General features: G+C 36.4%; 1 pseudogene; it reads left to right on the top strand.

Annotated features, from left to right (window-relative positions):
* Positions 1 to 11,321, top strand: part of LOC112822662 (cytochrome c oxidase subunit 6A1, mitochondrial pseudogene) — an 824,062-nt pseudogene that overhangs the window by 370,255 nt on the left and 442,486 nt on the right.

Raw genomic sequence — 11,321 nt, 5'->3', positions numbered from 1 at the left:
TGGCAGTGTTTGGTCCTTGGCCAGAATGTCATGAGTTTTAACTAGCTGTACTATGGGCAGCTTGTTAAATGAGTCATGATATGACTTCCACTACAACTGAAGCCCTGAAGAACTCTCTGGTCAGGAGACATGGTATGGGCAGGGGTTTCTTTTGGTCTTCTGGGGAAGGGGCCCACTGTGCTGGGATTGAGTCAAGTTTGACTGAGAAGGGGAGTCCTATCATAGGACAGGCATGTGAGAATTGTTATAAACAAGTTAGGCAGCCTGTGCTGGCCTGGGGCTGCTTCCCACAGGTGGTTCTGTTTTTATGCTGAGCAGTGGCAGAAGGAAATGGCACCAGCCATCAACTTTGTCCCCAGAGAGGTGTCTCCATGAATGCTGCTTCTCAGGGAAACAATATACAAAGAGTGAATAATTTCCCCACTGTGTGTCCCAGGCGTTTTCAGATTGCTGTTTCCACACTCTTTGCCTCTGGGTCCTTTCCCTGCCTTCTCCCCAGGAGCAGCACCGTACCCTCTGGTGTTTATCCCATCCAAGCCTGCTGACCTTTAAAACTCTACACTCTAAAGACATGTTTTGAGCAGGGGTTTATGCTGGTCTTCTGTGGAAAGGGACTGACACACTGGTACTAGGGCAAGCTTCACTCTAATTATTTTAAGTTTTTATATTAATTCCAATTAGTTAACATACAATGTCATATTAGTTTCAGTTGCACAATTTAGTGATTCAACACTTACATACAATACCCAGTGCTCATCAAAACAAGTGCACTACTTAATCCCAATCACCTTTTTAACCCATTACCCTACCCACCTACCCTCTGGTAACCATCACTTTGTTCTCTATAATTGAATCTGTTTCTTGGTTTGTCTCTCTCTCTCTTTTTTCCCTTTGCTTGTTTGTTTTGTTTCTTAAATTCTACATATGAGTGAAATCATAGAGTATTTGTCTTTCTCTGACTGATTTATTTTGTTTGGCATAATACACTCTAGCTCCATCCACACCTTTACAAATGGAAAAATTTCATTCTTTTGGGGGGGGCTGAGGAATATTCCAGTGTGTGTGTTTGTGTGTGTGTGTGTGTGTGTGTGTGTGTGTGTGTAAACTCTCACATCTTTATCCATTCATCCACTGATGGACACATGGGTTGTTTTCATAATTGTGCTATTGTAGATAATGCTGCTATAAATATTTGGCAGCATGGATCCCTTCAAATTAGAATTTTTGTATCCTTTTTGTAAATACTTAGTAGTGCAAATACTGCATCATAGTATAGTTCTATTTTTAACTTTTTGAGGGACTTCCATACTGTTTTCCAGAGTGGCTGCACTAGTGTGCATTCCCACCAAAAGTGCAAGAGGGTTCCCTTTTTTCTTCATCCTTGCCAACACCCTCTATTGTTCATTTTACCCATTCTGACACATGTGAGGTGATATCTCATTGGAGTTTTGATTTGTATTTACCTGATGATCAGTGATGTTGACCATCTTTTCTTGTATCTGATAGCCATCTGGATGCTTCTTTGGAAAAGTGTCTCTTCATGTCTTCTGTCATTTTTAATTAGATTATTCAGTTAGGGGGTTTTGAGTTTTATAATATCCTTATATATTTTGTATACTAACCCTTTATCAGGTAGGTCATTTGCATATGACTTCTATTCAATACATTGAATTTTAGTTTTGTTGATTTTTTTCCTTTGCTGTGCTAAGGCTTTTTATTTTCATGTAGTCCCAGTAGTTTATTTTTGCTTTGGTTTCCTTTGCCTCAGGAGACTTATCTAAAATGAAGTTGCTTTGGTCAATGTCAAAGAGATTATGGTCTCAGTTCTCCTCTAGGAATTTGATGGTTTCATGTCTCACATTTATACAGTATAACAAAGTAACAAAGAATTTTAAAAATCCAATTTACAACTGCACAAAAACAATAAAATGCCTACGAGTAAATTTAAACAAGAAGTTGAAAGACCTATACTTTGAAAATAAGACATTGAAGGGCGCCTGGGTGGCTCAGTTGGTTAAGCGACTGCCTTCGGCTCAGGTCATGATCCTGGAGTCCCGGGATCGAGTCCCATGTCGGGCTCCCTGCTCTGCGGGGAGTCTGCTTCTCCTTCTGACCCTCTTCCCTCTCGTGCTGTCTATCTCTCTCATTCTCTCTCTCAAATAAATAAATAAATAATCTTAAAAAAAAGAAAATAAGACATTGAAGAAAGAATTTGAAGATGACACAAATAAATATTATATACTCATGAATTGGAAGAATTATTATTTTTAAAGTGTCCTTACTACCCAAAGCATTCTACAAATTCAGTACAATCTCTATCAAAATGCCGAAAGCATTTTTTTTTCATAGAACTAGAACAAATAATCCTAAACTATGTAGAGAACTACAAAACCCTGAATAACCAAAACTATCTTTGAGAAAGAACAAAGCTGGAGGTATCAAAATCAAAATTGAATGAAGACCTAAATGTGAGATGTGACTTCATAAAACTCTTTAAAAACAGGCAATGATCTCTTGGACATCATTCTTAGCAACATCTTTATGGATATGCTTCCTCAGGCAAGGGAAACAAAAGCAAAAATAACTTACTGGAACTACACCGAAATAAAGACCTCTTGCACAGTTAAGGAAATCATCAACAAAACAAAAAGAAACGTACTGATTGGGAGAATATATGTGTAAAAGATTTATCCAACAAGGGCTTAATATCCAAAATATATAAAGAACTTATACAACTCAACACTAAGAATACCCCAAAAACCCAATTACCACAAAGGGCAGAGGATCTCAATAGACGTTTTTCCAAAGAAGACATACAAATAGTCAACAAATACATGGCAATGTGCTCAATATCACTAATCATCAGGGAAATGATCATGAAAACCACAATAATATTACCTCATACCAGTCAGAATAACTAGTATCAAAAATAAAAGAAATAGGGCGCCTGGGTGGCTCAGTTGGTTAAGCGACTGCCTTCACCTCAGGTCATGATCCTGGAGTCCTGGGATCGAATCCCACATTGGGCTCCCTGCTCAGCAGGGAGTCTTCTTCTCCCTCTGACCCTGTTCCCTCTCACCCTGTTCCCTCTCGTGCTCTCTATCTCTCATTCTCTCTCTCTCAAATAAATAAATAAAATCTTTAATAAAAAAATAAAAGAAATAACAAGTGTTGATAAGGAGGTAGAACAAAAAAGAATTCTCATGGTCTGTTGGTGGGAGTGTAAATTGGTGCAATCACTGTGAAGAACAGTACAAAGTTACCTCAAAAATTAAAAATAGAAATATCATTTGATCCAGTCATGCCACTGCTGGGGATTTATCCAAAGTAAATGAAAACTTTAATTTGAAAAGATAAATGAATTCCTATGTTTATTATAGCATCATTTGCAAAGTCAAGATACAGAAGGAACCCAAGTGTCCATCAATAGATGAATGGATAAAGGAGATGTAGTGTGTTTGTGAGATATATATATAATTGTATATATTGAATTTGTGATATGTATATAGAATATAAAATATATTATTTATAATATTTATAAACATATTATTTATATATAAATACACATATTTTTAATATTATGTTATTATATATTATTATAATATTATAAATATATATTATATATATATTATTTAATTACTGATTAATATATACATATATATATATTATACCTCACACCTATTAGGTTCAGGTGCACAATTTAGTGCAACAAACAAAAAATATATATGTATATATTAATCAGCTATTTAAAAAGAATGTCATCTTGCCATTTGCAACAACATGGATGGACCTAGAGGATATTATACTAAGTGAAATGTCGGACAAATACAAATGTCATATGATTTCACTTATATGTGCAATCTAAAAAACAAAACAAACAAACAAATAAAATACAGACTCTTAAATACAGAGAACACACTGGCAGTTGCCAGAGGGGTGGTGGGTTGAATGAAATAAGTGAAAGGGTTTTAGGGGAAAAACCTTCTAGTTATATAATAATAAAGTAACAGAGATGAAAAGTACAGTATAGGAATAATGTTCAATAATACTGTAATAACATTGTATGGCCACAGATGTTGACCACACTTACCATGGTGAGCACTGAGGAATGTATTGAATTGTGAAATCACTATGTTGTAAGCCCGAAACTAATATAAAATTGTATGTCAAATATACTTCAGTAATGAAAAGAGATATTGGATACAAAATAACTGGCATGTGCTATTTAAACAGGATTTTAAAATTTTCATTACTTTTTAATTCATTATGTTCTTTTTTGTAATTATGATTTCAATTTTGTGCTATTTTTAGCACAAAGAACTGCAGCAACAATGGAATCTTGTCAGTCATTAAGATTATGTTTTTAATGAAAAAAATCCCGTTAAGATGCTGAAAAAGGACCTAGTCAAAGCCAATACATAGAGCTCATAATGAAAAGGGGATTCAAATATGTTCCTGTCACTAGTAATTTTGTCCTTTAATTCATTTTCATTGAATCCTTATAGAGGGATTCAAATACAAACTGCTTTATAAAAAGCATCTGTGCACTCTACAAAAACAAAAATTCCAACTTTTCTTCTTTATCTTTTTTGAACATTATTTTTTTTTCCTTTTTATCATACATCTGTTGCCCTTTCTCCTTTATTGGTTAATTTTCTTAGCATGAGATTCAATCATTGCAAAGACATTTCTAGCTATAGTAAATGAAAACAAAATAAAATAAAAAAGACTTTCTAACTATGTTGTATAATCCATGGTTGAATTCATGGTTTGGACACAGCCAATGTAATTTAGATTATTAATACATTATTTTTACCTATTTCCCCAAGCAATAATGTTGTTAGGATATAAGAGACAGCAACCTATTTGATACTTTAAAATATGGGGAGAGGGGTACCTAGGTGGCTCAGTTGCTTAAGCATCTGACTCTTGATTTGGGGTCATGATCTCAGTGTCCTGGGATTGGGCCCTGCACTTCAGGCTCCAGGCTCAGTGGGGACTCTCTTAAAGATATCTCTCCCTCTCCCTCCGCCCTTCTCCTCCTCTTTCTTTCTCTCTCTGAAATAATTAAATAAATCTTTTTTTTAAAAATCTGGGAGACTCCTAAAGGTTTGCTTGAGAAAAAAAGAAAGCAGATATGCTTTCTTTTTTAATGAAAATTGTGACAATTTGATATTTTGTAAGTTGCTTTAGTGATTATTTTTCCCCATGAGCTACTGGAGAAAGTTAAGTAGATTCTAACTATATAATTGGTCTGGCTTAGACAGTTAAAATATACTTAAATAACAGGCAGATGAAGGGGGAAATTAGGACAAGAGAAAGAAAGAGTACAAAAAATTATAAAGTTTGATTTAACATTTTTGAATTCTGTTTTTTCTAGTAATAATGTCAAATTTTAAGCTATAAAAATGTTGCACATAATATACTTTTTAAAGATTTATTTAGTTGTATTTGTTTGAATAAACACAAGGAATGTAAAACATATGGTCAAAGCAAACAGAATGAAAAAGAAAATCAGAAGAAGCAGGGGGGGTAGAGAGACCAACAAAACTGTTTCCATAAGAATTGATAATGACAAATTTTTTTCAGATACACTAAGTCTCTTTTTTTTCAAGTTTTTATTTAAATTCTATTAGTTAACATATAGTGTAATATTTGTTTCAGAAGTAGAATTTAATGGTTCATAAATTACATATAACACCTAGAGCATTTCACAATGAGTGCCCTCCTTAATACCCATCACAAATTTAGCCCAGCCCACCCACCCGACTTACCCCAAGCAGCCCTCAGTTTGTTCTCTATAGTTAAGAGTCTCTTTTATGGTTTGTCTCCTTCTCTCTTTTTTTCTTCCTCTGTATCCATCTGTTTTGTATCTTAAATTCCACATATGAGTAAAATTATAAAGTATATGTCTTTCTCTGACTGACTTATTTTGTTTAGCATAATATGCTCTAGCTCCAACTTTGTCTTTGTAAATGGCAAGACTTTGTTCTTTCTTATGGGTGGATAATATTCCGCCGTGTATTTACATACCACTTCTTCTTTATCCATTCATCAGTCAATGGACATTTGGGCTCTTTCCATTATTTGGCTATTGTTATTAATGCTGATATAAAAATCAAGTTGTATGCACCCCAACCACTCATTATTTTAGTATCCTGTGGGTAAATACCTAGCAGTGTAATTGCTGGGTAGTAGTTTAGTTCTATTTTTAACTTTTTTAAAAATTTTTTATTGTTATGTTAATCACCATACATTACATCATTAGTTTTGGATGTAGTGTTCCATGACTCATTGTTTGTGCATAGCACCCAGTGCTCTACGCAGAACGTGCCCTCTTTAATACCCATCACCAGGCTAACCCATCCCCCTACCCCTCCTTTCTAGAACCCTCAGTTTGTTTTTCAGAGTCCATCGTCTCTCATGGTTGGTTTCCCCCTCCTATTTCCCCCCCTTCATTCTTCCCCTCCTGCTATCTTCTTCTTCCTTTTTTTTCTTAACAAATATTGCATTATTTGTTTCTGAGGTCCAGATCTGTGATTCAACAGTCTTGCACAATTCACAGCACTCGCCATAGCACATACCCTCCCCAATGTCTATCATCAAGCTACCCCATCCCTCCCACCCCCCACCACTCCAGCAACCCTCAGTTTGTTTCCTGAGATTAAGAATTCCTCATATTAGTGAAGTCATATGATACATGTCTTTCTCGGATTGACTTATTTCATTCAGCATAACACCCACCAGTTCCATCCACGTTGTTGCAAATGGCAAGATCTCATTCCTTTTGATGGCTGCATAATATTCCATTGTGTATATATACCACTTCTTTATCCATTCATCTGTTGACGGACATCTTGGCTCTTTCCACATTTTGGCTATTGTGGAAATTGCTGCTATAAACATTGGGGTGCACGTACTCATTCGGATCCCTACATTTGTATCTTTGTGGTAAATACCCAGTAGTGCAATTGCTGGATCGTATGGTAGCTCTATTGTCAACTGTTTGAGGAACCTCCATACTGTTTTCCAGAGTGGTTGCAACAGCTTGCACTCCCACCAACAGTGTAGGAGGGTTCCCCTTTCTCTGCATCCCTGCCAACATCTGTCGTTTCCTGACTTGTTAATTTTAGCCATTCTGACTGGTGTGAGGTCGTATCTCATTGAGGTTTTGATTTGGATTTCCCTGATGCCGAGTGATGTTGAGCACTTTTTCATGTGTCTGTTCGCCATTTGGATGTTTTCTTTGGAAAAATGTCTGTTCGTATTTTCTGCCATTTCTTGATTGGATTATTTGTTCTTTGGGTGTTGAGTTTGATAAGTTCTTTATAGATTTTGTATACTAGCCCTTTATCTGATGTATCATTTGCAAATATTTTCTTCCATTGTGTCAGTTGTCTTTTGGTTTTGTGACCTCTTTCTTTTGCTGTGCAAAATATTTTATCTTGAGGAAGTCCCAATAGTTCTTTTTTGCCCTTGCTTCCGTTGCCTTTGGCGATGTTTCTAGGAAGAAGTTGCTGAGGCTGAGGTCGAAGAGGTTGCTGCCTGTGTTCTCCTTTAGGATTTTGATGGACTCCTGTCTCACATTTAGGTCTTTCAACGATTTGGAGTCTATTTTTGTGTGTGGTGTAAGGAAATGGTCCGGTTTCATTCTTCTGCATGTGGCTGTCCAATTATCCCAACACCATTTGTTGAAGAGACTGTCTTTTTTCTATTGGACATTCTTTCCTGCTTTCTCAAAGATTAGTTGACCATAGAGTTGAGGGTCCATTTCTGGGCTCTCTGTTCTGTTCCACTGCTCTATGTGTCTGTCTTTGTGCCATACTGTTTTGATGATGACAGCTTTGTAATAGAGCTGGAAGTCCGGAATTGTGATGCAGCCAGCTTTACTTCTCTTTTTCAAGATTCCTCTGGCTATTCGGTGTCTCTCCTGGTTCCATACAAATGTTAGGATTCTTTGTTCCATTTCTTTGAAAAAAGTGGATGGTATTTTGATGGGGATTGCATTGAATGTGGAGATTGCTCTAGGTAGCATTGACATCTTCACAATGTTGGTTGTCCCAATCCATGAGCATGGAACATTTTCCCATTTTTTTGTGTCTTCCTCAATTTCTTTCATGAGTATTTTATAGTTTTCTGAGCACAGATCTTTTGCCTCATTGGTTAGATTTATTCCTAGGTATCTTATGGTTTTGGGTGCAATTGTAAATGGGATCGACTCCTTAATTTCTCTCTCTTCTGTCTTGTTGTGGGTGTATTGGAATGCCACTGATGTCTGTGCATTGATTTTATATCCTGCCAGTTGACTGACTTACTGTATGATTTCTAGTAGTTTTGGGGTGGAGTCTTTTGGGTTTTCCACATACAGTATCATATCATCTGCAAAGAGTGACAGTTTGACTTCCTCTTTGCGAATTTAGATGCCTTTGATTTCTTTTTGTTGTCTGGTTGCTGTGGCTAGAACTTCTAATACTATGTTGAATAGCAGTGGTTACAGTGGTCATCCCTGCCGCGTTCCTCACCCCAGGGGGAAAGCTCTCAGCTTTTTCCCATTGAGAATGATATTCGCTGTAGGTTTTTCATAGATGGTTTTTATGATACTGAGGTATGTACCCTCTATCCCTATACTCTGAAGAGTTTTGATCAAGAAAGAATGCTGTGCTTGTCAAATGTTTTTCTGCATCTATTGAGAGGATCATATGATTCTTGTTCTTTCTTTTGTTAATATATTGTATGACGTTGATTGATTTGCAGATGTTGAACCAACCTTGCAGCTCAGGGATAAATTCCACTTGGTCATGGTGAATAATCCTTTTAATGTACTGTTGGATCCTATTGGCTAGTATTTTGGTGAGAATTTTTGCATCCATGTTCATCAAGGATATTGGTCTGTAATTCTCCTTTTTGATGGGGTCTTTGTCTGGTTTTGGGATCAAGGTAATGGTGGCCTCATAATATGAGTTTGGAAGTTTTCCTTTCCGTTCTATTTTTTTGGAACAGTTTCAGAAGAATAGGTATTAACTCCTCTTTAAATGCTTGGTAGAATTCGCCTGGGAAGCCATCTGGCCCTGGGCTTTTGTTTTTTGGTAGATTTTTGATGACTGCTTCAATTTCATTAGTGGTTATAGGTCTGTTTAGGTTTTCTATTTCTTCCTGCTTCAATTTTGGTAGTTGATACATCTCTAGGAATGCATCCATTTCTTCCAGGTTATTTAATTTGCTGGCATATACTTGCTCATAATATGTTCTTATAATTGTTTGTATGTTTTCGGTGTTGGTTGTGATTTCTCCTCTCTCATTCATGATTTTGTTGATTTGAGTCATTTCTCTTTTCTTTTTGATAAGGCTGGCCAGCGGTTTATCAACTTGTTAATTCTTTCAAAGAACCAGCTCCTAGTTTCATTGATCTGTTCTACTGTTCTTTTGGTTTCTATTTCATTGATTTCTGCTCTGATCTTTATTATTTATCTTCTTCTGCTGGGTTTAGGCTTTATTTGCTGTTTTTTTTCTCTAGCTCCTTTAGGTGTAGGCTTAGGTTGTGTATTTGAGACCCTTCTTGTTTCTTCAGAAAGGCTTATATTGTATACACTTTCCTCTCAGGACTGCCCTTGCTGTATCCCAAAGATTTTGAACAGTTGTGTTTTCATTTTCATTGGTTTCCATGAATTTTTTTAATTCTTCTTTAATTTCCTGGTTGACCCATTCATTCTTTAGTAGGATGCTCTTTAGGCTCCATGTATTTGAGTTCTTTCCAACTTTCCTCTTGTGATTGAGTTCTAGTTTCAAAGCACTGTGGTCTGAAAATATGCAGGGAATCATCCCAATCTTTTGGTACTGGTTGAGACCTGATCTGTGACCTAGGATGTGATCTATTCTGGAGAATGTTCCATGGGCACTAGAGAAGAATGTGTATTCCATTGCTTTGGGATGGAATGTTCTGAATATGTCTGTGAAGTCCATTTGGTCCAGTGTGTCATTTAAAGTCTTTATTTCCTTGTTGATCTTTTGCTTAGATGATCTGCCCATTTCAGTCAGGGAGGTGTTAAAGTCCCCCACTATGATTGTATTTTTGTCAATGTGTTTCTTTGATTTGTTGTTAATTGCCTTATATAATTGGCTGCTTCCATGTTAGGGGCATCAATATTTACAATTGTTAGATCTTCTTGGTGGATAGACCCTTTAAGTAGGATATAGTGCCTTTCCTCATCTCTTATTATAGTCTTTGGTTTAAAATCTAATTTGTCTGATATAAGGATTGCCACCCCAGCTTTCTTTTGGTGTCCATTAGCATGGTAAATAGTTTTCCACCCCTTCACTTTCAATCTGGAGGTGTCTTTGTGTCTAAAATGAGTCTCTTGCAGACAGCATATTGATGGATCTTGTTTTTTAATCCATTCTGATAGCCTGTGTCTTTTGATTGGGGCATTTAGCCCATTTACATTCAGGGTAATTATTGAAAGATATGAATTTAGTGCCATTGTATTGCCTGTAAGGTGACTGTTACTGTATATTGTCTGTGTTCCTTTCTGGTCTATGCTGCTCTTAGGCTCTCTCTTTGCTTAGAGGACCCCTTTCAATATTTCTTGTAGGGCTGGTTTCGTGTTTGCACATTCCTTTAGTTTTGTTTGTCCTGGAAGATGTTTATCTTTCTTTTAAGTTTCAATGACAGCTTAGCTGGATATAGCATTCTTGCCTGCATATTTTTCTCGTTTAATACTCTGAATATATCATGCCAGTCTTTTCTGGCCTGCCAGGTCCTTGTGAAAAGGTCTGTGGCCAATCTAATGTTTCTAAAATTATAGGTTACATATCTCTTCTCCTGAACTCCTTTCAAGATTTTCTCTTTGTCTCTGAGACTCGTAAGTTTTACTATTAGATATCGGGGTGTTGACCTATTTTTTTTTATTTTGAGAGGGTTTCTCTTTGCCTCCTGGATTTTGATGCCTGTTTCCTTCCCCACATTAGGGAAGTTCTCTGCTATAATTTGCTCCAATATACCTTCTGCCCCTCTCTCTCTTTCTTCTTCTTCTGGGATGCCAATTATTCTAATGCTGTTTTGTCTTATTGTATCACTTACCTCTCGAATTCTGCCCTCATGATCCAGTAGTTGTTTATCTCTTTTTTTCTCAGCTTCTTTATTTTCCATCATTTTGTCTTCTATATCGCTGATTCTCTCTTCTGCCTCATTTATCCTAGCAGTTAGTGCTCCCATTTTTTATTGCACTTCATTAATAGCCCTTTTGATTTCGAATTGGTTAGATTTTAGTTCTTTTATTTCTCCAGGAAGTGTTTCTCTAATAACTTCCATGCTTTTTTCAAGC

The sequence above is a fragment of the Callorhinus ursinus genome, unplaced genomic scaffold (assembly GCF_003265705.2).
Source record: "Callorhinus ursinus isolate GAN/ISIS: 27379988/994484 unplaced genomic scaffold, GSC_fseal_2.0 scaffold40, whole genome shotgun sequence".
In the NCBI taxonomy this organism is placed as follows: Eukaryota; Metazoa; Chordata; class Mammalia; order Carnivora; family Otariidae; genus Callorhinus; species Callorhinus ursinus.
The sequence above is the reverse complement of the archived record's forward strand: the minus strand, read 5'-3'. Positions and strand labels throughout refer to the sequence as shown.